Source organism: Capricornis sumatraensis, chromosome 4 (assembly GCF_032405125.1).
Source record: "Capricornis sumatraensis isolate serow.1 chromosome 4, serow.2, whole genome shotgun sequence".
NCBI classification, from domain to species: Eukaryota; Metazoa; Chordata; class Mammalia; order Artiodactyla; family Bovidae; genus Capricornis; species Capricornis sumatraensis.
The window spans coordinates 37902652-37928660 of NC_091072.1; the positions used below are offsets into that span (position 1 = coordinate 37902652).

The following is a 26009-nucleotide window of genomic DNA, read 5'->3' on the forward strand; positions in this document are numbered from 1 at the left end:
AGTCAAGAAGATCCCCTGGAGAAGGAAATGGCCACCCACTCCAGTATCTTGCCTGGAGAATTCCATGGACAGAGGAGCCTGGCCGGCTACGTACCATGGGGTAGCAAAGAATTGGATGCGACTGAGCTTCACGCGCACACATAGATACAAGACATTGTCTAACCTGGGTCTTTGTGTCCTATTCTTCTCCAGGTCTGTCAGAGATGGAATGAATGAGTTTAGATATCCCATGAGTAAAGTAAAAAGCACATGCTAACTTGCAAGAAACATTTGTTTCCTGTGGAAAGCTATTAAGATTTTTTAAAGCTACTAAGATCTTAAAAAAAAAAAGGTGATTGTGGCATGGCATGGGGTGGGGGGAACTTCCCTGGCAGTCCAGTGGTTAAGACTTTGCCTTCCAATGCAGAGGTGAAGGTTCAGTCCCTGGTTAGGGAGCTAAGATCCTGCATGCCTCCTGGCCAAAAAACAAAACACCAAAACAAAACAGAAGCAACATTATAACAAATTCAGTAACAACTTTAAGAGTGGTCCATGTCAAAAAAAATTTTTTTAAAGGAAAGATTGTTCAATATTCAATAGTCAATGAAAGGACATTTCTACCCACATAGGTAAAACAACAGCAAAGACAAAGGATAATGGAGCTTTACTTTTAAAAAGAGCATGAACTGTTTAGATAGCTTGATTTCTCAATATTTTTATGTTTTTCTGCAAGCAGCATACTTTTCTTATAGAGGTGATGTTATTCAGTAAACAACCATTTCATCACTGGGCTAAAAGCTTCAAGAGGAAAGTCACCTGTCAGTTTCACTCATCATTACATTGCCTGAACTTAACGTGGTTCTGACACTTGGTAGATGTGGCTTATAACTTAGCTCTGCCCCTGCAATCTGTGTGGCCTTAGGCCAGTCAGTTCCTATCTCCATGGCTGAGTTTCCTCGGGTTATAAAGTATATATAATAACAGAAGTTCTTGAGTAACCATTGACTTAATAGATGGGTCATCTCTTCAAAATTCAAGCTCCTGTATATATGTAAATCCCAGTATTATTTCATTATATTTCTGAGACCAGTGACCAGTTAATGATAACCTTCCATTATATAAAGGAATACTATACGGAAACAACGTAAGCTCTCTTGGTATCAGTTACTTAAACTGGAGTATTACATCTTTGAGTTAGTTACATACAGGTAATATTTTCATGTCAAAAGATTTTCTTTATTTGTATATGTTCTTAACATACAGGATGGAATATTTCTTATCTGTTGTAATATAAATGTGTCATTTATAGAACTAAGGTAAATCCTCCAAAATCCCTTGCTACTTCAGATTAGATGGAGAACCTTAATGAAAAAGAGTATGTGTAAATATACATATACACAGGCACACACAGATACTCATGGAAGAAACCTGTCCCCTTACAAAATATATGGGCATTACAGCATTTGAAAATTAAGTGACCTACTCAAAATTAGGCAATTAATTTGTTCCAACTGTAACAGGTAATTTGAGTTTTTTTTCTTTTAAAAAAATTATTTATTTTTAACTGAAGGATAATTGCTTTAAATATTGTGTTGGTTTCTGCCATACATCAACATGAATCAGCCATAGGTATACATATGTCCCATCCCTCTTGAACCTCCCTTCCTTGAGTCTTTTTATGACAGGTATTTGTTGGACACATGATTAATGCCAGGTTTTTCCAGCTATGTAGTCTCCTTTAATTGAGGTGACCCTGTATCTCAGTTTTTCAGGATAGTCTCAGTGTATCCAGAACAATCTCAATTATTGCTTGTTGTCTAGGCTTAACTATCAAGAGCACCCTCTCTTATTCTCGAAAGTATTCTGAATTTGGAGGTATATTTTATTGTCACATTTCATACTTGCAAAAAAGACCTCAGAGGTGGCTGTTCTGTAAAAGAAAGGGCAAGGAACTGGTTTAAACCCATACTCCTAGGAAGTGGCTGGCCTAGAGTTTTAAGCTGGGTCTAGTTGACTCATTGGAAAAGACCCTGATGCTTGGAGGGATTGAGGGCAGGAGGAGAAGGGGACGACAGAGGATGAGATGGCTGGATGTCATCACCGACTTGATGGACATGAGTTTCACTAAACTCCGGGAGTTGATGATGGCAGGGAGGCCTGGAGTGCTGCAGTCAGTCCATGGGGGACAGGGAGGCCTGGAGTGCTGCAGTCCATGGGGTCACAAAGAGTCGGACATGACTGAGCAACTGAACTGAACTGAACTGAACTGATTAGCCCCCACTTCTGCTATGCTTTTCATTTCTGATTTCTAGTCCAGTCCCACAGATACTCAGCATCATCTTGTGTTATATCTGAAAAACAGAAAGCTAAGGCAGTTTGAGGTGCATGTTCTGTGATTTGCAGAGGTTATGGAGGAGAGCCAAGTGAAATAACAAAGTCTAGCTTCCATGCCTGCGGTCTGTACACTCTGCTGGGGGTCCCCATGTGTTTTGTTTGTCCTAAAAATATGTCTGTTGATTCTCGTGCCTTTATTTTTTTGTATGCAGGTCTATGCCATATGTAAATAAAGTCTCAGCTCCTTTTCTCTGGGTTCTGACTTTCATTTCTTATTGTTATGAAAAAAAAAGATAAACATTTAATTTTATTAATTGTAGTGTAATGGCAGGCTTACAATGGCAATTAGTAGAAAAAAATAATATTTTTTAAGTATATATATTTCATCTACATGGCAGTTATGGGTTAAGATGCCTTTTCCTGCTTTAGTAGCTAAGAGAGATTAATGTGATGGTCAAGATTTTTGTGTTATCAACAAATAGGTACTGAGCATGTTCTCTGTGCCAGGCACTGTCCTAGGTGCTGAAGCTACCACAGTGAACAGAGCAGGCAAGAAGTTACTATGGATCTTTCATGCTAAGAGCATACGAGTATTGAATTTAAATGGTATACTAGAGATATACTAGAAGGCAGTAGTTACTATGGAAAAAATACTGAGGAATGGGGAAATTAGAGTTTTAGATAAGATTTTAAAAGATGAGCACTACTCTAAAAATAACACCTCGAGCAGAGATGAGGTAAAGGGAAAAACCATGCAGATATCTTCTAGGCCTTGTGCTAAGCACAATATGGCATTGAGCAAAAAACTGTTGTGCTTTATCCTTGTGCAGAGTGGCATAGCTTAAGAGTCAAACATGCTTGAGGCCACGTTCTCAGTGAAACGACCTTGTCAGGAAGATCAGGGAAAGTTGTCTCAGGAAGTAACCATTAAGTGGAATGATCATTGATATGTAGGAGTTAAACAGGTGAAAATGAAGGTGCAGTGTGTGTGTGTGTGTGTGTGTGTGGTGTGTGTGTGTGTGTGTGGTGTGTGTGTGTGTGTGTTTGGGAGTGCATTCCAGACCCTGGGGCAGAGCAGTGTATATTCAGGTCCTGTGTCAGAGAGGAACTCCAGGAGCCCAGTATCAGCTGCCACAAGTGATAAAGATCTAGCTAAGGAGAGACCAGAGAATGAAGAGTTTTGAAAGCCAGGCTGAGTTTGTCCTTATTCAAAGATTAAGAACATTATATGCTATTCTAAGACATAAGTCATTTGTGAATTATAAAGCAGAGAAAAGATATAAAATTTATATCCAAACAAAGTGTTCTGATTAAGATGGGCCAGTGGGATGCAGCAAGACCCATTAAGGATACTTTCAGTGTCTAAAAGAGAGAGGGTGGCAGGAAAGACTGTCAGGATTGAGAGCCTTGGTAGAAGAAGACAGAGGCAAAGAAATAGAGGAGGAGATGCCAGAAAGGCAGGGTGAAAACTAAGCAGCCAGACAACTGCTGGATCCTGAAGTCCAAGTAAAAGCAGTGTCAAGAACGAGGGAGGGGTGACTGGTGGTCAGTTGAGGGGAGAAGTGAATCCTGTATGTTGGTGAAGATGGGAAGCCATGGGAAGTGGTTTCTGGGTAGTGATGGACTGGGTAGCCTAGCTGGAGGGATGGCTTGCACAGCAGAAGGAAATGACAAAAAGAGGCCACTATGTCAGCGGCGATTAGAAACAGTTTCTCTATGAGAGGGAGGAGGAAACCAGGACAGCAGCCACATGGTATCTGTCAGAATATGTGGAAATAAGGGAGAGCTTTCTGAAATTTTATTTTCAAACTGAAAAAGAGATTTAAGGGTCTTTGGAAGCCAGTGGGAAAGTCCAGTGTAGAAGAAGTTGAATATGCATTAAAAAAGCCATATTGATTGTATAAGAATCTGTAGATTTCAGGGTAGGGGGAGTAATTAGCTTTAAATATGTACAGAGATCATATCACTTGTCGATAGAGAAGGGATTTTCACATCTAAACTAGAAGAAAGTTAAGAGTCAAGAGTGAAGATGTTGGCAAATGGGCATGATTGCCATCAGGAAGAAGAGATTGTTCTAATCCAGTGGTTTCTGTGCTCCCTAGAATGGAATGACCATACAATTTGTCATCCAAACTGGGACACTTTGAGGAATGAATGTAGGTACTATTAATAATTAAGCTGGGATTTTTTGGGGTACTAGAATTAATGGTCACTGTCCGAAGTTATTTTCCCCCAGGAACCACCCCGATACAGAGATTTGAGGTTTGTTATTTGTTTGATATGCAAAGGAAATACTACTAAGAGTGGGTAACTGAGGCAGCTAATGAAGTTAGGAAGAGAAAGGACACTGATAAAGCATGCAGTGACAAGCCAGGTATCACTTTGAACATCTGGGTCCTCCTCCTGCTGGGGAAACAGTAGGAGCCAGGGTAGATCATCCCTCCGCAGTGTCGTCTCATCCTAGGAGAGAAGCCAGGATGTTTGTACTCAGTTCCTGTCAATCATTAGATAAGGATGGTCCTCAGATGGACATTAATTTCCCTTATGCTCACCTAACTGGCAGACAGAGCGCTTGTAGGACTGAAGACACCTTTAGGGGAAAAATGCAGATGCTAATGATTGGAAGTTGAGCTGTCATGTGACTAAGAGCAAATGCCCTACAAAGAGGGCACCAACAGTGCTCGTGACACCGAGGTAAAAGCAATGATGCAAGAAACATGCCCACTGTCATTTTGAATACTGTAGGTCTCTGCGCCACAACTAGGAAACTTCTCGCAGTGGCCTGGATGGTAGTGATGGTGGTTTTTATTTTCATCTTTATCTGCATTTGGCAGGTAGAACTGACACCATGAATCGTTCCATTGCTGTGAGAAGTATATATGAAATCATATTATCTGGAATTATTTTAAATATTCTTAGATACACCCTGCAGAAATTTTTTGTGATTATATACTGATGTTAATAGAAGAAATGAGTGGATAGTTGGTAACATGAAGGCCATCTATCTCTAGGGGGTGGGTTGTCTAATCAACTATTAGACACAGATCCACAGCAAACTAGACCACATTGGTTTACCATTTTCCTCATGGATCATAATATGCTGGCAAATGAGTTATTTAATTAAAAAGACCAGAAATTGCCCTATATCTTATATTTCTCATAGATTCATGACAAAAAGTTTATAATATTGAATGACTACAAACAAGGTAACTTTGTTCTTTGCTGTGTTTCTTTTCCCATTAAATATAATGAGTTTTTTTTTTTCATTTGCAACTTTAGAAGATTATTGCCTCTTCTCTTACACTGTAGATTTCCTGATATGAGGAGACTAACTGCATTGGTAGCAGTTTGTTTTTCTATCTGCTGGATTGCTTTTTGGAAGCCTTGTATTGCTTCCTGTTTTCTTTGAAAGTATGTGTTACAGATTGCAAGCAAGTTATCTGTCAATGATATTGATGGCATAATGTCATTCAGTAATGTTTTCATTTCCTTATGTAAAATGTAGTGTAGAATTTCTGCCATTTATCCATTTTCTATTTGAGCATTTCTCCCTCTTGAGTACTAAGAATTGGGGATTAATGGGGAGATGTTTTTTCTTACAGAAAGTTAATGTAACATTTTTCCAGTTTTGCTCATAGGCCTCCTTACTCCTCTGCATTATACATTATAATAAAGTTTTAGACTTTAATTCTATGTTGACTGCATAAGGAGAAATCTAAGAATTTGCATAGAATATAACATTATATTGGAGAACCACACAAACCTTTACTTATGAAAGCATTCCTTGAATATGTATTAGAATGTAGATGAGAATGTAATGTAGATAATTAATAACATAAAATGTATATAAAAAATATCCAGTTACAGACAAGTGTTATTGTCATGTATAGAGTGGTTATTGGAATTGTTAGGAGATATGTTTTGTTCTTTTGAATTTTTTTTTCTTTCTACCAAATTTAAAAATTAAGGAAAAGGCCAGGCCTCCACAGAAAAAGAAGAGCTCAAGTGATAAACTTACCAACCAGGCAGGCAACACTTAGAATCTCAGGATGCACAAGTGAGTCATGATTTTCAACCTTATTTCTGCCTTAAAGTCATTTCTGTATTTTAAAGTAATTACTCAAAATCTAGTGAAACCAAGACACAACTATTTGAATGAAAGCAACTGATAACTATGAAAGACAAGCAATCACTTCATGGTTTTGCTAATGTATTAGAACTACTTTGTCAGTAACCATTCATTGCTTTATATATAAAAATGGATACTTTTTTACCAGCGTTCATTCTTCCAATATGAGTGGATCTTACAAAGTGACAGAACACGTGCAACTGTGAAGTTTAAGTATCTGGGCCTTGTAAAATGTGTATTAGAGTTGACTTTCCCATTATAGAATAATGTTACATTTTGTAGGACTTTAACATAAATGATTAACATAAATTTAACATAACATAAATTTAACATAAATTATTTCTTGTAGTTTTAAATGCAATAGCAAGTATTTGCAAAGCAGAAACATTTATTTTTTGTTGTTTAGTCGCTCAGTTGTGTCTGACTCTTTTGCGACCCCTTGGACTACAGCCTACCAGGCTCCTCTGTCCATGGGATTTCCCAGGCAAGAATACTGGAGTGGGTTGCCATTTCCTCCTCCGGGGGATCTTCGCAACCAAGGGATCAAATCCACATCTCGTGGACTGGCAGGTGGATTCTTTACCACTGAGCTGTGTTTAGCACTATAGCACAATTTCAAACTCTCCTCTTTAAAAGACCTCTAAAGTTCAAAACATTGCGCTCTGCTATAATGTTACACACTTCTGTCTAGAGTCTGGTAGGTGAACCAGTGGCGACAATGGACCACGGTTGCCTTATCAGCACCCCTCATCCTCCCAAAACCTCCTGGAAAAAGGGAGCCTCAAGGAACCATGGATGCTCCTTGACAAGCGATCATAGGTAGACAGGAAGGGAAGCTCAGTGTTCTATCCTCCAGAGGCACTTTCTGCCTGCGTCCCCCTGAATGTGGGGATGGTTCTATGAAACACCTTCTTGTCACAAGATACTCAGTCATAACTGGGCTAAAAAGACTGTTTCTCCTTGTGTCCTGAATACATTGTTTAAGATCTACTGAGCATCAGAGGAAGAAAATAAAATAAGCTGAATTTTTTTTTAAGATTTTAAGAAACATTTTAGAAGCAAAATGAGACCTTAGAGACCATTCAGCCATTGCATCTTTTAACAGTGAAGGAAGGTTGAGAGACTTGCCCTGTGACTTTAAAGCTATTGTGGTGGAACTCATTTAGCAGCCAAGTTGCTGGCTCCCTACTCAAGGCTTTTTGCCATTGAATCTTAAAAAGCTCTGTCTTGCCTACCATCGAATAATTTAGAACATATGCTTAAAATTCATTGTCCTAGATAGTAAATATATCTGTACCATTTTTTTTTGTAAACACTGCGGTATTTATGGCTACAATAATAATAGCCATAACTTTTTATTTATGGCTTTTTACTTTGATGTGTTTCTTTGGGGTTTTTTTAAGCTATGAGAAGAAGACTTCTACAGAGTGAGACTGAGTGAGAGCTGAATCGTATGCTTACTTCTGTTTCTTGAAATATGAGCCATATTGATTAGATTGGTGGCTGTAGCCATTGGGCAGTGCTATCTTTATGGAAGGACTCTATTGCTAAATTTGTTAATGTCTCCAACTATAGTTTTACTTTCCAGGAGCTTTGTAAGAACTCTTGTGCTATTGTGGAAAACTAGGATCCAGTCAAATGCCTGTGCAGTCTTTTCTTTGTGTTTATATAATAAATAGTGCAGTTTTTAATGTGAAATTATCACCTTTATGGTTATGGATTTGATTTTTATATTTTGTATTTTGACTAGGAATATATATTAAGTATCTGTTCTTTGCTCAGTAGAAATATATTACTTCCAAATACATATGCATTAGGATACTGGATAGAAACTCTATCTTTTAAGCAACTTCTTTTTGTTATTTTCCTTGTTGACTGTGAACTGTAGGTTTTTACTTGGCAATCATAAGCATAAGCTTCTATGTGTATAAAAGATAATACGCATTCAACAAATGTTAATTGAGGACCAACTATGTACGAGGCTACACTTCAAGGAGAATTTGTTGTTGTTTAATTGCTAAGGTATATCTGACTCTTTGCTGCCCCATGGACTGTAGCCCACTAGACTCCTCTGTTCATGGGATTTCCCTGGCAAGATTATTGGAGTGGGTTGCCATTTCCTTCTCCTGGGGATTAAACTCGTGTCTCCTGCATTGACAAGAGGAACATTCTTTACTGATAAGCCCCCAGGGAAGCCCCAAGGAGAAGAATACAGGTAAGCAATAGATAGCACCGAGGAGTAAACTTTGTATTGTGTTGAAAGTCACGTGGAAATAAGAAAAAGAAGAGCAGGGTAACAGGACTCTGGAGTCTACAGCTATGAATAGAGGAAAGCAGGATATAATTTGTAAATTGGAGCGTCAGGATTAAAATTAAGTGAAAACTTGAAGGTCGTGAGGAAGTTGGGTCCCCAGATATCTGAGGGAAGAATATTTGCAGGAGAAAGTGTAGCTTGTAGCAATGCCCAAGGGTGGGTGTTTCTCACAGCAAGAAGGAAGATGCGGCTGAGAGAGGGAGGGGCTGGAGAGGTGGTGAGGGAGAACCTCAGCAGCTGGCAAGCCCTTTTGTAAGGCTTTTAGCTTTGTTCCAAGGGAAATAAGCTGCATCTCCCACAAGGCCTGCCTGTTTTTCTATTCTTATCTGACCCCCCAAGCTGTCTCTCTGGGGTACAGTCATGCATATGTATTACTCATTAACACATACTGCATAGTACCTTTCAATATGCTCTTTTCAATATTAGAATTCCAAATGTATTGGTGTTACTATCTGGCCTCATAGACGTTCTGTTGGTTAGCTATTGTATGTCCAGACATAGATTTGACGTTTAGTAACTCATGTCCTTATAAAGGTCAGCTCCGTCTTACTCATCGTCATTGTTCAAAAGTAACCAGCTATTAGATGAATGTTGCATATTTTCTCTTAATTTAGGTTTTAACTCATGTAAATATAATAAGTCTGCCAGCTCAGATTCTAGGACTCCTTGGTAAAACTGCAGTCTTCTGGCAAGACTCCTCGAGAAGCACCCCGTTTGCTTGTTCTTTGTATCCTTTTCTTGTTCTTAGCATTGCAGCACCTGCTCAGTTTTTAAATGGGTAGCCCTCCCAATTAGTTAGCTACATCTTTATAGTTTACAAATCAAATATATGGTTGAAACGGGAGTCATGATAATGCCAAAAATAGAGGCAGAAAATCCTGACCAACAGATGATGACTTTGCTTTCACTGAACGCTTGGGATCAAACGTAAATAGAGCCTGAGCCCTTCGGAGACATTTGCTTCCTGGTCACGAGATGGTCAAGGTCACTTCTGTATGTTTCCCCTGGATTTTCCTCATCCAATTCTGTCTGTGAAATGCTTCAGATCTTGTGGTTTCTTAAGTGAAGGAAAATAATGTTAGGCATAAGTATCATGTTCATGTAACTAAATGGCAGCAAATATAGGTCTCATTTAGAGTCTCATTGTGCAGGTAAACCACTGAAGTCGCTGGAAACTCTTCTCCCAGAATATTATCTTAAAATGATAATAGGATTAAAAAATACATTATTCTTACCAGTAGAGAGAAATCTTTACATGTTATACATTATCCATAATTTAATTACATAAATCATCACATGGGGTTTGGTCACATATAAGAGCTCAAAGGAAATAGTAAAAATTACCAGACCATTGGAATATGTTAGTCACTGTCACTTATTAAACAATTTTAAATATTTTTCACTCCAATTCTTTGCACTCACTTCCAAGTTCAGTCTTAACATGAGCATTGACAGATGATGTTGGATAAAAATAATCTTTTCAGTTATCTAAATTTGATCCCATATACCTGTCAAAACTGCAGGAAGTATCAGTGGTATTTATCAAACATACAGAACATTGTTCTCCATGTTTTAAGGCCAAACAATGTATTTGTTTAATAAGCAGAGTCTTTAAGGATTATCTACCTTAGACTTTCCAATGATTCGAGAAAAACCTCAAGCTAGTGAGCTCATACAGCAGCTTTAAGGGTAATAACGCCAATTCTGTATCCCCACACAACCCACCAAATGAGTTTTAAAAAATTAGATTTTGCTTTATTAAAAACAGAAAAAAAAAATCAAACACTAGATAAGTTTGAGAACTGCTGCTTACTGAGAAAAAGCAGAAATGTCACCCTTCTACTGCTACTTTCTTCAGGGTTCTTTCCATTATATCCCAGCAGTGACCAGTCCTGGCCAAAGACAGAAATGACTGTTTTCCTTTACACTGTGGAATATGCTTCTAAGGTTTCCTTGAATTAAACTGCATCTTCTGATTCCATTGCTATGACTCTATTTTTTTTTTCCAATATAATTTGAACGGATAACACGCTGAAATTGATGTTGACTTATCCTTCCAGTTTATAGGCAACATAAACAAGAAAAAAACACACCACCAAATAGAAATAGAAGATAAGTCCTACGAGTTTTCCACGCTTGCTGTGTGCATGAACCAAGCTTTATGAAATCCCGGATGTGTAAAGATACATAAATCTTAGTCCCTGATATCAGAAGTTGTCAACTCACTGCAAACCACAACACTGTAGTGCTATACCAAAGTGTAGAGTATACACTCGAGATTAATAAAATCTAATGTTTTGTGTAATATATCTGCCTTTCCAGTTCTCCATGAGCATTCTATTACTTTGGCAGCAATTCTTACTTTAACTTCACAGCCACTTGAGATGACTGGCAGGAACTGAAAATGAGCTTTGTCTGTATTCATAAAATTGTGGGGATTACTGACAGGAAATAAAAAGATTTGTGTGAAGTGCAGGTTTTCATACATAGGCTGAGCTCTCTTAAAGATGCGCCCTGTGGCGAGCAGAATACAAAAGCACCTAAAAGGCCGATTCCCTTATAACATGTTCAAGGCTGCTTTGTAGTCATCTGTCTCTAAACCTTTATTTTTCAACCGCCAGTATCTAGGAGTCATTTGGGTTATAATCAAAAGAAGCAAAGGACATAAAATCCATATGGCATGGGACAAATTAGCCGGGGATGAAAATTGCTGTAATTAAAAAACAGTGCCTGTATATTTTGTGATCACAAAGCTCATTCAGCTTGTAATAGAAGCAACAAAATGGAGGGCTTCTGCTTGGCTCAGATAAAATCAACATTTCTTCGGCAACATTTAAAAAGGTTTACTGAGACTTTGAACTAGTACTTCCCTGGTCTTTAGAGAGCAGAGCAGAGAACCATAGCTCCTCTGAGGAGAGAAGAAGCCCGAGAGGGAGAGAAAAGGAGAATATTATTCTGTTGATTTTAAAAATATATTTTAGCTTTTTAAAGTTTCTGGTACTTGAGAAAAGATAGCACTTGCAGAAGTGACATTTCTACTTTGCAATGCTGCCATTTTGCCTCTTTCCAAAGAGACATTAGATAATTTAGATACTCAATAATGCTTCAACTGTGGAAGCAGAGTTTTCCTTCTTACAAATTATGACAGGTTGTTTGTGACTGAAAAAAATGACTTGTCGTGAAACTAATTGGGAAAAAATATACTCATTTTAAAAACTCTGCAAATGTTCATGGTAAAACATCTTACTGTGATTATTAGGAGGCGGTTTGCTTTGTTCTCTATTCCACGTATATTTTGAAGAAACATTGTGATGTAAGAAATTGTACTTGAAAATATTATCATTTCGATGGTTCAGACGATGACTTTATATTTTGCCTCATACCAAATTTTTTTATATTTTAGTGACTATGAAATGTGTGTGCTTAGTCGCTCAGTCTTGTCCAGTTCTGTGACCCCATGGACTGCAGCCCACCAGGCTCCTCTGTCCGTGGGCTTCTCCAGGCCAGACTACTGGAGTGGGTTACCATTCCCTTCTCCAGGGGATCTTCCCAACCCAGAGATCGAACTAGGGTCTCCTGCACTGCAGGCGGATTCTTTACCAGCTGAGCTACCAGGGAACTATGAAACAGAAAATTTTGATACCTGCCTTTCTGAAAAAAAAAAAAAAATTAGAATAAATGTGTAAATTTTAAAATACCAGATTACATGAAAAACCCTATAATTATGTTTAGAGAAATATGGCTGTCTCTGCAAATGTCTCAGTGAATTTCTACAAACTAAATTGAATAAAGAAACTTTCTATAAGTAATTCACAGTGTTTAAAAAGAGAATTTGTATTTTTTAACTTTATAATATTTCTTTCACAACTTTAATTTATAATTTGAAATTATTACCATTAGCTTTTCAAGATATCTTTTTATTTTCAAGAATATCTTCGAATTCCACAATTATTTTTTAACTATACTCCAGTTCTATAGAAAATATGTGTTTGATCATGCACATGGACTATGTTAGTAAATGATCCCATTTTGCCTTTTCTCACTGGAGTTTCGAATAAAACTGTGATCAATACTCTTAAAAAATTGTCATATGGTTTATACATGGAGCAATATTTTTTTTATTTTTTTGACCAAAATAACTTTTAAATTGTAAATGTCATTTTTAAGATTAATTTTTAAAATTCCCTTATTGTTATTTTTAAAGTAACAATATAATATTAGGATATTAGAATACTTGATCTGGAATCCAGACTGCTGTATGTAATTGGTATAATTTTACAAAGTCTTATATACTGTTTAAAATTTTAAAATAATTTCCAAATATCATACTGCTTCATTATATAACACATGTTTGTTTCACAACACAGAATACCTTGTTACACTGAAAATTCTGGACAGTTCTAGCAGCTGCTTTGTGCTGTACAGGAAACATTAGAAACATTTTTTAATAATCCCTGGTTCACCATATTAGCCAAGTGCAAGTGGAGAAACCAGCTCAGTCAAGCAATCAGTCCCCATTCCTCTTTTAGCTGCAGTAGAATGATCCCAAGTGAAAACTGCCCATCAGAGTAAATCTATGCAATTATGCAATTATGAGAAATTGTAATATATTTTTGTTCTAAGATAATGCATCTTAGATAATGTGGATAAACCCCAGAACTGATGGCATTTTGAACATAGGTCTGAACATTGTGAGGACACGGCCACACTGAAATTTATGTTAACCGGTTCACTCATTACAGGGGGCGGAGAAGGCAATGGCACCCCACTGCAGTACTCTTGCCTGGAAAATCCCATGAACGGAGGAGCCTGGTGGGCTGCAGTCCATGGGGTCGCTAAAAGTTGGACACGACTGAGCGACTTCACTTTCACTTTTCACTTTCATGCATTGGTGAAGGAAATGGCAACCCACTCCAGTATTCTTGCCTGGAGAATCCCAGGGACGGGGGAGCCTGGTGGGCTGCCATCTATGGGGTCGCACAGAGTTGGACACGACTGAAGCGACTTAGCATCAGCAGCATTACAGGGGGAGATAAGGGTTTTAACTGGATCTCTGAACATCATTTAAACAAGCACAAGGTGTGCTGCAAAGACCTCACAGGTGTCTGGAACTCAGACCAGTTTGGGGGCTCAGCTTTTTTCCTTCCAGGAATTGCTCTGGTTGGATCTCAGAAACATGTCTCCACCTGACTGTTCTCTCACCCTTGAGGTTTGTTTATCACAGCCAGAAGAGTATGGCTCCAATCATTATCTAAACAATTAATTTTTTTGCCTTAGGGAAATGAGTTTAATTAATCAAAACATTCTTGCTAAGTCATGTTGACCAGTACAGATTGTTCTGTAATTAATGGTATTTTTTTTTACACTCTAGAGTTGCAAATAGTATTATAAATGTGTCCATAAGAAAAGCATGTTTAAAAGGAAAATCTCGTCATTCTTCTGGAAAATTCATTATACACAGCCTTTCACAAACTTTTTTCAATACCAGCCATCAATAATCATTTGAGGAATGAATGATTATACCCCCTTCACAGGGTTACTGTGAAGATGACACTCACCCGGCAGTACACTAAAAGTCTTGGCACTATTTATGAACCTTTGGAATTGTTCAAAAAATTATTTTTGATGTCGTTTAGTTACAGACTGCATGTTTTGTTTAATGATTTGTTCAAAATTCCTAGAGTAAATCCTTCTTAATCCTTGTATTACATGTGTATCTGGTTTGTCAATTCATTTTAGGGTATGTGAGACATTTAATATGATTTTATAGAACACTGCATGGTTTCCGTGTGCTCTTCCATCTGTACATCAGAGTCAGCTGAAGTACTTGATAAAAACAGCAATGTTTTCAATGGAGGGGGTCCTAGGATCTCTGTTTTTGAGAAAATCCCTGGTGATTTTGGTACCTAGCCAGAAACTTAGCAGAGCATAAAGAATATTTCCAAACGCTGCCTATTCTCTTCCTGTTCCAAGATTTTCTTTTTAAAGTTAGGAACTAATCTAATCACAGTATTGTAGCAATGAGTAAAGTATTTAACTTAAAAACCTATTGTGCGCATTTGTATTCTTTATAATGCCACTTTATCCTGAATTATTCAAATATTTATCTCAACTCTGTAATTTTTTTAGGCCAAGGATATATTTAAGTAAAGGGCTAATAACATTTCAATAATATGGGGGATTATCTGAGGTATATTCTAGCATGCTTTAAAACTTTACATTATCATGTCATTAACCAAAGGTCTAGTGTTAGAAATTCTGTTTGCTGTGAAGTTTACAGTATAAAAAATTCTTCATAAGCACAATTCTGAACTCTCATCTTACTGCTCATCTTTCTAGTATGCTATCCTTTACACCAAGGACATTTTTCCACTGTCCTTCAAGTGACTTTGAACTCCACGGTCACTGCCACTCTTTCTGGTGGTTGATGAATATGGTGATTCTGGCTGCTCAGGTTGGACACGCAAGACGTCACAACGATCCTAAATATTCAGGTAGAATATTTTTAGAAAGCTTGGTAGAAAGGTGCTAGAAATTTCAAATTTTATTTCCTAGTAGTATGTAGGCTCATTCTCGCCACTGGTAGGTAAAGATCATATTTCTTGTCACCCTTGTAGACTCCCTCATATGGGCTTCGCTCATAGCTCAGTTGGTAAAGAATCCACCTGCAATGAGGGAGACCCTGGTTCGATTCCTGGGTCAGGAAGATACTCTGGTGCAGGGATAGGCTGCCCACTCCAGTATTCTTGGGCTTCCCTTGTGGCTCAGCTGGTAAAGAATCCACCCGCAATGTGGGAGACCCCGGTTCGATTCCTGGGTTGGAAGATCCCCTGGAGAAGGGAAAGGCTACCCACTCCAGTATTCTGGCCTGGAGAATCCCATGGACCGTATAGTCCATGGGGTCGCAAAGAGTCGGACATGACTGAGTGACTTTCACTCTTGTAGACTCAGTACGTAGAACTAGTAGGTGCTTAAAATAATCCACTGTATATTGGTAGAGTGATTCAGTAACTGTGCTGCCAGCAAAGCATGGAAAAAACGAATGAGCATGTGACATAAACCTAGGACAGTCAAGTCTGACCTAATGGTGGCTCTACTGTTGGGCTTCCCTGGTGGCTCAGAGGTTAAAGCATCTGCCCACAACGCGGGAGACCTGGGTTCACTCCCTGGGTCGGGAAGATCCCCTGGAGAAGGAAATGGCAACCCACTCTAGTATTCTTGCCTGGAGAATCCCACGGATGGAGGAGCTTGGTAAGCTACAGTCCATGGGGTTGCAAAGAGTCGGACATGACTGAGCGACTTCACTTTCTTTTTCTTTCACATACTGTTTCTACCCATGGGACAAGGAATTGTGTAATAGGATAAGAGGAAGTGAGGCTGGCTTCCTGTCCCTAAAATTTTCACAAACGCTTAAGGATCCTAAGGCCAAATGGAATTGTTACGTCTTCAGAAACGGTCCTCTGAAAAGTCATCTGCTTTCACATTAGTGGATAGCTTCCCATTTCTCTTGTCTGATGATAGTGTTGTCTAAGACACTTATTGTCTGTGATCCCAGCTGTTGTAACTGGAAGAGGCACACAGCCAACCCCAGGATGCTTGTCTCCTTGATATCATGAGGCTGTAGGTAAGGGCTACAGAAAGGAAACCAGCCCATGAGGAAAAGTCCTTCTCATCTGGAGACGTGTTCTTCGATTCTAAGAGACTGTTTTGTAGTATTTGATAATTTGCTAATCTTCGCTTTCTCGGCTCTTCTTGATGGACCTCATTACATTTGAATATCGAAATTGGACTTCCTTATCTGATCGTCTAAGTTGCTTATCTTCTCTCGCCAATTTCCATCTTCACCTTTTTGTTCTTTGATACAGATTTCCTTTTCTTTGTCTTTTACCTCATCCATTAAATTCTAAACTTCTGCTATCGTATTTTAAAATAAGAACTTTTAGCTTTTTTGCAGTTACCTATTTTTAGCATCCACTCTTATTTCAAGAATGTGCTGCGCTTAGTCACTCAGTCGTGTCCAACTCTTTGCAACCCATGGACTGTAGCCCACCAGGCTCCTCTGTCCGTGGGGATTCTACAGGTTGCCATGCCCTCCTCCCGGGGATCTTCCCAACCCAGGGATTGAACCCAGGTCTCCCGCATGGCACACGATTCTTTACCATCTGAGCCACCAGGGAAGTCCATGTACAATGTATTTAATTATATCCTAGGAGAACATAGGAATATGTGAATGTATGTGTGTGCGTGCACGCACCCATTTAAACTTTCACCAGCTGCCTGCTTTGTCTTTCATTTCTCTGAGCTCTTTTTGTGTTTATTTTTTAATTTATTTTTTATTATTATTTTATTTTTATTTCTTTCAAGTTGGAGGTATTCCTCAAATATCTACAGATCTTTTGTTGTCCCTTTGTAACGAAGGAAGCTGGTGAAGTTGTAATGAAGGAAGTTGTAATGAAGGGAGCTGGTGATGGACAGGGAGTACTAGCGTGCTGCAGTCCATGGGGTTGCAAAGAGTTGGACACTACTGAGTGACTGAACTGAACTGAATGACGAAGCATTCATTTGTAATTATTCAAATATTTACCTTAACCCTGTACTTTGTTTGGCCAGGAATATATTTAAATAAAGTGTTAACATTTCAATAATATTGGATGACTATTTGAGCTGTATTCTAGGACACTTTAAAACCTTAGTTGATCATGTCATTAATCAAAGGGTTAATGTTAGACATTCTGTTTACTATAATCTTACAGTATAAAACTTCTTCACAAGCACAATTTACTCTCATCTCTCATCTTATCCCCCTAAATGTTTATGTTAAAAAAGATAAAATACTGAAGATTAATAGCTCAGCATCCATTGGCTCAGTGGGTAAAGAATCTGCAAGGCAGGAGATTTAAGAGACTCAGGTTCGATCCCTGGATCTGGAAGATCCCCTGGAGAAGGAAATGGCTACCCACTCTGGTATTCCTGCCTGAAAAAATCCTGTGGACAAAGGAGCCTGGTGGGCTACAGCCTGGGGTCACAGAGTCCGACGCAACTGAGCAACGAAGCACACATATCCCTCTCTAGGCATGATGAAATGTATAGGAGCACACTATAAAAAGACAGAAAGTAAAAACGGAAGAGAAAACTTAAGAACAGAATCTAAGAAAACAAAGTAATCATACAGAATGGGTTATTTGAAAAGGGTGTGTGTTAGTCGCTCAGTCGTGTCCAACTCTTTGTGACCTCATGGACCATAGCCCGCCAGGCTCCTCTGCCCATGGGATTAAATCTTCCAGGCAAGAATACTGGAGTGGGTTGCCATTTCCTTCTCCAGGGGACCTTCCCGACCCAGAGATCGAACCTGAGTCTCGCACATTGCAGGCAGACTCTACCATCTGAGCTACCAGGGAAGCCCAATAGTAGTACTTAAAAGCCATTGACATTACTTATTACAGTTAGCAATTGACAATTAACAATAGTAATATTTAAAAGCCATTGACATTAGTTATTAGCAATTAGGGCTGTTGGCTGAATATTTATGGAGCCCTGTCCTGTGCACACAGGGTGGAATTGCGCTGTTTGTTCTGTGTGGCCGAGGGGGAGGCATGTGACTTTCTAGCCACTGGACCGCAAGTAGAAATAGCAGAGTGAGAGGAAGGTGTGCGTGAAGGACTGAAGGCCAGAAGGAAGAAGAGGAGGAGGGAGGGAACTGAAATCATCAGGGGAAACAAAAGCAGATACATGCAGAGGACGAATCGGTTAAAAATACTATACAAGTTACATAAAACTTCATCAACAGTTTGAAAACTTATACTAAGTTTGCAAATGCCTACCACATTGAACCTAGCAAACAAAGTTAAGAAGCAAAAGAAAGCTTGATTAGTTCTATAAAGAATTAGATCAGTAGTTAACCTTCTTCCATGAAGTATGCAAGTGGCCTGGATGGTGTTACTGGCTGGTTCTACCAAATATTTATTATGCAGCTAAACCTAATGCAAACAACCTCAGGGTGTAGAAAAAAGATCATCTTACAAGGCTGGTATGAACTTAATTATAAAACAAGAAAGCACAAATTAGATGTCAGTCCCATTCATGAACATGAGCATCCCTGTTCTCACCCAGGACATCGGTCATCTCATCATCTCACCTTAGGTTCTTTTGCTTCAGCTTCCGTCTCTTTTACCGCCACTGACTTCTTAGACGCTCTCAGAATCCTCAGGCGCCTTCCTCAGACGTTCACGTGTGCCTTTCCTCTCTTTGAAGCCCTCTGCTCCTGAAACTCTCTTGCCTGGCCCCTTTACCTCCTCTCATCCTTTAAAATTTGTCTTCTCAGTTATTCCTTCCCTGAATTATTCCAGTGTTCCCTACCCCTCTTCAATATTTTGCTTTTCTTTGCACTTTTCACATTCTTACACATATTACTTCTGCGTCTCATTTGTCTGTCTTCCACCTCTAGAACTAGAGCAGAATTTTATTTTATTTTTTTACTTACTTCCACAGCACCAGCAATTCGTGAAGTGCCTGGCACCTGGTGAGGGCCTGACAGCTATTTGTGGAATGAACTGATACATACAAAAGCATTGAACAAATGTTAGCATGACAAATTCAGCAACATATTAAAAAATACAGTATGACTCAGTTGGGTTTTTCTCAGGGATGCAAGTTTAATTTAAAATTGAAAAAATATTGAAATGGCAGATAAAAAGAAAAACATAAAATTATTTCGACAGATGGGGAAAAGCCAGTTATGGAATTCAAAACTGAAGATACCTTTTTAACCAGTCAACCAATAGCATACATAACGCTTGATGGTCAAACGAGAGTAGAATCAAGAGAAAGGTCAGTAGTGGAAAGGCACAAATAATGAAAAGAAAGCTCAAAATTTTCACAGATGGAATAATTATCAACACAAAATAATTCACAGAACTAAAATAATTCAGAGGATCAAAAACCAGGTTTTGCAAAATTTCTAGACATGCAATCATTATAAAAAATACCCACCTGAACTCCAATAAGGTAAATTGGGGAATCAAACTATTTCTAAAATTTGTATGTTAATGTAATAGGGCCATCAATGGCATGATACACATGAGGAAGAGGAGCAAGTTGAGGGAATTTTCTCCACAACAAACCAAGATAAGCTCCAAAGCTGGGGCACAGACCAGGAGACAATAGACCAATAGTTGAACAGAATTAGACTGCCTGCAAAGAGACTCAGACCTCGGTGGCTACTTGGTAATGACAAAGGTGTTATGGTAGGCTGCAAGATAAAGAATCAGGTCTTTGGTAAATGATGCTGGAAAAGCATTACCAGTGAGTACATTGTCAGTCTCTTGGCAGCCTCACACATCAGCCTCCGTTCAGGGCCCTCCGTTTTGTTGGTCTCTCTTCTCAGCTGTCTGTCTCTCTTACTCTCTTTCTTGTTGATTTAGACTTTTCTCCCTTTATTTTGGTGCACTCTGTGGAGTGAGAAAAGGCTTGTGTTTGCTTCACAATGTTTTAATGAAAGAAAATTAAGCAGCATATGTCCCACTTAAAAAAAATAGACTATTTTTATAGACTGAGATAATATAGCTTTTATCTTCTTTGAAATTTTGATACAGTTGCTAATATTTCAGAGTGTATTGAAAAGAAAGTCCAGTAATTTCTTCTATGTGACAGTAAGAACATAGCATTAATTCATTCTGAGAAAATGCAAAAAACAGGAACTAGGTAGAGAAATGCTTGTTTGTGTGTACAGGTATGTCTACAGCATGTAAATTCTGGGTTCAGGATTTCAACCATCAGCTCTGGTTGAGAATCAGTGGCCCTACTTTCAGCATATCTAATATTGAAAATGTTTCCTGGGGAAAGTCATTTTATTGTTTTTAATAGAGTTTTCTCAAGAAAAGGTATTTTCGCCAGTACCAGCCCTCCGCGTACTATGCTTTCACTGATATCATTTGATGGAGTGCTTTCTCATTGGAGGCACAGTAAGAAATATGGCGATGGTGGCAGCAGAATCCTCAGCCTCAGAAGATGATTGTTGGGAGCATCTCCTGGGCCCCGGAGCACAGTTGCCATGGTAACTCTGCTGCTATGCCAAGGCCGCTTCTCTCTGTGGGAGGAAAGAAGCTCTCCTGCCAGCAGCTACGTGGGATTCTGGCAGCTGGAGAGAACACCGAAATGGTGCACTGCTTCCCCAGATGGGAGTTCTGAAAGCCTTCTTTAAAAGCCAATAGGCAACTCGGGCCTCGCAGAAGAGTGGGGCGATCAGAATCCAGCCCATTACGAGTGCAAAATGTGCATCAAAAGTTTCTTACTTTGAGTAAAAGTTTTGTGAAGGATCAGGACTGAAAATGGAGCTTCCTTAGTAGCTCAGTTGGTAAAGAATCTGCCTGCAGTGCGGGAGTCCTGGGTTCAATCCCTGGGTAGGGAAGATCCCCTGGAGAAGGGAAAGGCTGCCCACTCCAGTATTCTGGCCTGGAGAATTCCATGGACTGTATAGTCTATGGGGTTGCAAAGAGTTGGACACAACTGAGCGACTCTCACATCACAGGACTGAAATGGAAAGATTATAACCTGATCTGATAGTGAAGGAGGTTTAAAGGAATTGGTACTTATCCATAAGGGTACTGTCAGTCTGAGGGATTTAAGTGACAGCATTTAAATAGAAAGTTAAAGAAATATTTCTGTTTAATTTGGAGATTTTAAGCTCATCTGGAAATGCCTGTTAACTCAGGCTTGTCCATTTGGGTTTACTCAGTATTGAAATTTCTCTCATGTTTTTCCAAATAAAAAGCAGTTTTTCAATGAAAGCTATACTTAATGTTTGGGCTTCCCTGGTGGTTCAGATGGTAAAGAATCTGCCTGCAATGCTGGAGACCTTGATTCGATCCCTGGATAGGGAGGATCCCCTGGAGAAGGGAATGGCTGGCTACCCACTCCAGTGTTCTTGCCTAGAGAATTCCATGGACAGAGGAGCCTGGCAGGCTACAGTCCATGGGGTCACAAAGAGTCAGACGTTGACAGAGCGACTCACACTTTCACTTTATCCTTAATACTACACAGACTATGGCATCTACAAAGAGCATCTCCCTTCCCACCATATATATAGAGTCTAGGCAGCCAGGCTTGGTAGCTTGTAGGCTAGAATTGGTCCAACTAACACACAACAGAGAGAACATGAAATAAGCAGAAATTGACTGGAATTATTAACAAAATTAATCAGAAATTCTTTTTTTGCCACTTTATTTATTTTTAATTGAAGGGTAATTGCTTTATAGAATTTTATTGTTTTCTGTCAGATATCAACAAGAATCAGCCATGGGTTCACCCATGTCCCCTCCCTCTTGAACCCCCTCCCATCTCCCTCCCCATCCCACCCTTCTGAATTATTACAGAGCCCCTGTTCGAGTTCCCTGAGTCATATAGCAAATTCCCATTGGCTATCTATTTTGCATATGGTATTGCGAGTTTCCATGTTACTCATGACAATCTGATGACCACCAGTGGGCTTATCACTCCCTTTGGTCCTGAGACAGTCACAATTTATCTTTATTCTGTTAGAAGCTTGAGGGGTGGGATCAGCAAAGGTAACTCCTATCCATGAATTCGGTGTTTGGACCCTTTCCTGTATATTTGACTCCTGTTCCTGAGGGTTTTGTGGATACTTTAATTGGACACTTCAGTGTCTGCAGTAGAAATGCCACACATTTAGACCCTTCAAGAAAAATAGGGAGAGAAACTACAAAGGACAAGGATTTGAGATCATGGGGCTTTTTGGGACACTTGCCAAAATTAAGAGTAGCTCTTCTTTGGGTTGGTATCAATTTTAGGTTTTTTCTTTAAACAGTGAAAAGATTTTTTTTTTTTTGCTACCCTGTTAATCTCTGCCCAAAACTGTGTTCAGTGACATTCAGATACTCCACACACTGGTCTCACCCATCTGCGAGTGAAATTTCTTCCTATCACATGAGGTGGCAAGGTGTTCTAACCTTTTCTACCTAACCACATTGTGTGTGTATGTGCGTGCATGCACGTGTGTGTTGTGTGTATCACGTGTGTCGGGGGAGGAATGTTCAGGGAATAATTTTGCCTGTGCTAGCAAGAGCTGTGGAAGTGGGAAGGTGTTCAAACTCCTTTTTTTAACCTCTCCTGGGACAGATAAGATGATCCATAATTCTCTTAAGGAGGTTAGTTCAATGAGCAATAAAATAGCAGACTAACCACCCTCTGAATGTAAAGTTGCCTCACACAGGAACTTTGCAATCACTGCGTGGTTCATATGTAGCTTATAAACATATACACATTATAGATAAAACACACACACATCTTCCCATGAAGTAAGTACATAACAATCCGTTTTCCAACATTATTTGTTATTAGTTTCTGAAGAGATGAAAAGTCAATAACATGGAGAGAGTTTGAGGGGGTCTCAGCATTACAGAAGGAAATTGGATCCACAATTTCCAAAAGACGATAGGTAGGAGGAAATTTTTGAAATAGGATATGTGTGGGGAAGCAGTGAGGAACAGAGATGAAACTGATGGCATAGAGTTCCTCTTTGCTTGTTGCACGTCTAACCTGAACTTCCCTTTCGCAGCAGTGGCTGAGAAACAGCATCTCATCAGTAGTTCTTGTGGCAACACATATATACTTAGGCATTTCTGGTTAATTCTTTAGAAGAATATATCTGAGTTGACTAGAGAGTTCTGATACTTATTTTGAATATCAACAACCAAGGTTAAGTGATGTTTGAGACTAGTTTAAAGCCATCTTTGGAAAATGGAAGACTAAAATGATGAAACTTCAAAAAGCAAAAGTAGTTACTGTGGTCAAACCATTTTTGGAACCCATATTACAACACAATAATAATATTTATAGTAGTTACAGTTATATCCAATATGATAGGGGTAACATTTACTGAGTAGTTACTCTAGGTCATGCACTATTTTCTGTTAGCTAATTTAATGCTCACAAGAACCATTTGAGTCCGTTTTATTGTCACGCTTTTACAAATTAATTCTGAAGAATAACCTCGCCCTGAAACACAGAGGGGTGGAGTCCCTAACGATTCAGGTCTCTCTTTTCTAAACTCAAAGTGATTCTAAAGTAATGTGCCTTCCTACGCACAGTACCTTCCTGCATTCTCTTTCACTTTTAATAAATGCTGGTCAACGTTCACTAAATTGGATTCACACACAACTAAGAGGTTTTGACTCACTGTGTAAAAAAAACAGGCCCAGGGAGTTGAAAAGAATAAATGTCATGGAAATAAAAACCAAAATGTGAAATTTGAGAACAATGCAGTCAAGATAGAATGATATGCATGTATCAGTTCAGTTCAGTTCAGTTCAGTCACTCAAGTCGTGTCCGACTCTTTGCAACCCCATGAATCGCAGCACACCAGGCCTCCCTATCCATCACCAACTCCTGAAGTTCACTCAAACTCATGTGCATCGAGTCAGTGATGCCATCCAGCCATCTCATCCTCTGTCGTCCCCTTCTCCTCCTGCCCCCAATCCCTCCCAGCATAAGGGTCTTTTCCAATGAGTCAGCTCTTCACCTGAGGTGGCCAAAGTATTGGAGTTTCAGCTTCAGCATCAGTCCTTCCAATGAACACCCAAGACTGATCTCCTTTAGGATGGACTGGTTGGATCTCCTTGCAGTCCAAGGGACTCTCAAGAGTCTTCTCCAACACCATGGTTCAAAAGCATCAATTCTATGGTGCTCAGCTTTCTTCACAGTCCAACTCTCACATCCATACATGACCACTGGAAAAACCATAGCCTTGACTAGATGGACCTTTGTTGGCAAAGTAATATCTCTGCTTTTGAATATGCTATCTAGGTTGGTCATAACTTTCCTTCCAAGGAGTAAGCGTCTTTTAATTTCATGGCTACAGTCACCATCTGCACTGATTTTGGAGCCAAAAAAAATAAAGTCTGACACTGTTCCCTCATCTATTTGCCATGAAGTGATGGGACAAGATGCCATGATCTTCGTTTTCTGAATGTTGAGCTTTAAGCCAACTTTTTCACTCTCCTCTTTCATTTTCATCAAGAGGCTTTTTAGTTCCTCTTCACTTTCTGCCATAAGGGTGGGGTCATCTGCATATCTGAGGTTATTGATATTTCTCCCGGCAATCTTGATTCCAGCTTGTGCTTCTTCCAGTTCAGCGTTTCTCATGATGTACTCTGCATATAAGTTAAATAATCAGGGTGACAATATACACCCTTGAAGGACTCCTTTTCCTATTTGGAACCAGTCTTGTTCCATGTCCAGTTCTAACTGTTGCTTCCTGACCTGCATATAGGTTTCTCAAGAGTCAGGTCAGGTGGTCTGGTACTCCCATCTCTTTCAGAATTTTCCACAGTTTATTGTGATCTACACAGTCAAGGGCTTTGGCATAGTCAATAAAGCAGAAACAGATGTTTTTTCTGGAACTTTCTGGCTTTTTTGATGATCCATCGGATGTTGGCAATTTGATCTCTGGTTCCTCTGCCTTTTCTAAAACCAGCTTGAACATCTGGAAGTTCACGGTTCATGTATTGCTGAAGCCTGCCTTGGAGAATTTTGAGCATTACTTTACTAGCATGTGGGATGAGTGCAATTGTGCAGTAGCTTGAGCATTCTTTGGCATTGCCTTCTTTGGGATTGGAATGAAAAGTGACCTTTTCCAGTCCTCTGACCACTGCTGAGTTTTCCAAATTTGCTGGCATATTGAGTGCAGCACTTTCACAGCATCATCTTTCAGGATTTGAAATAGCTCAACTGGAATTCCATCACCTCTACTAGCTTTGTTCGTAGGGATGCTTTCTAAGGCCCACTTGACTTCACATTCCAGGATGTCTGGCTCTAGGTGAGTGATCACACCATTGTGATTATCTTGGTCGTGAAGATCTTTTTGTACAGTTTTTCCGTGTATTCTTGCCTGTCTAGTGAAGATTAATTATTATAGGAAATCTGGGACTTCCCTGTCGGTTCAGTGGCTAAGACTCTGCATTCCCAACACAGGGGGTGTGAGTTCAATCCCTGGTTGGGAAACTAGGATCCCACAAACCATGTGGTGCAGCCAAAAAAAATATGGAAATCTGATTTGGGAAGGAAGGGCTTCTGTAAGTTTGGTGTAGAAGAGGAAACCCCCAGCTGAAGTAAGCCTTCTCTTGCCTGTGGAGGATGGTTGCTAGTTAAGGAACTTGATTTGTACTTTCCAGAATACCATAGGACTGGATTTGTGTGGTTGACCTGATGTCATCTATAAATGCAATACATAGTATGTTC

General features: G+C 39.3%; 1 protein-coding gene across 2 annotated transcripts in view; it reads left to right on the top strand.

Moving 5' to 3' along the window:
* Positions 1-26009, top strand: part of GPM6A (glycoprotein M6A) — a 250477-nt gene that overhangs the window by 185290 nt on the left and 39178 nt on the right. Inside the window, exon 1 of one of the 2 annotated variants that reach the window (XM_068970526.1) lies at positions 6287-6370. The exons of the other annotated variant lie outside the window; for it this stretch is intronic. The gene's annotated coding sequence lies outside the window, so the exon portion shown is untranslated. Of the gene's footprint in view, positions 1-6286; positions 6371-26009 lie in introns of those variants that run through there. 2 annotated transcript variants of the gene reach the window in all.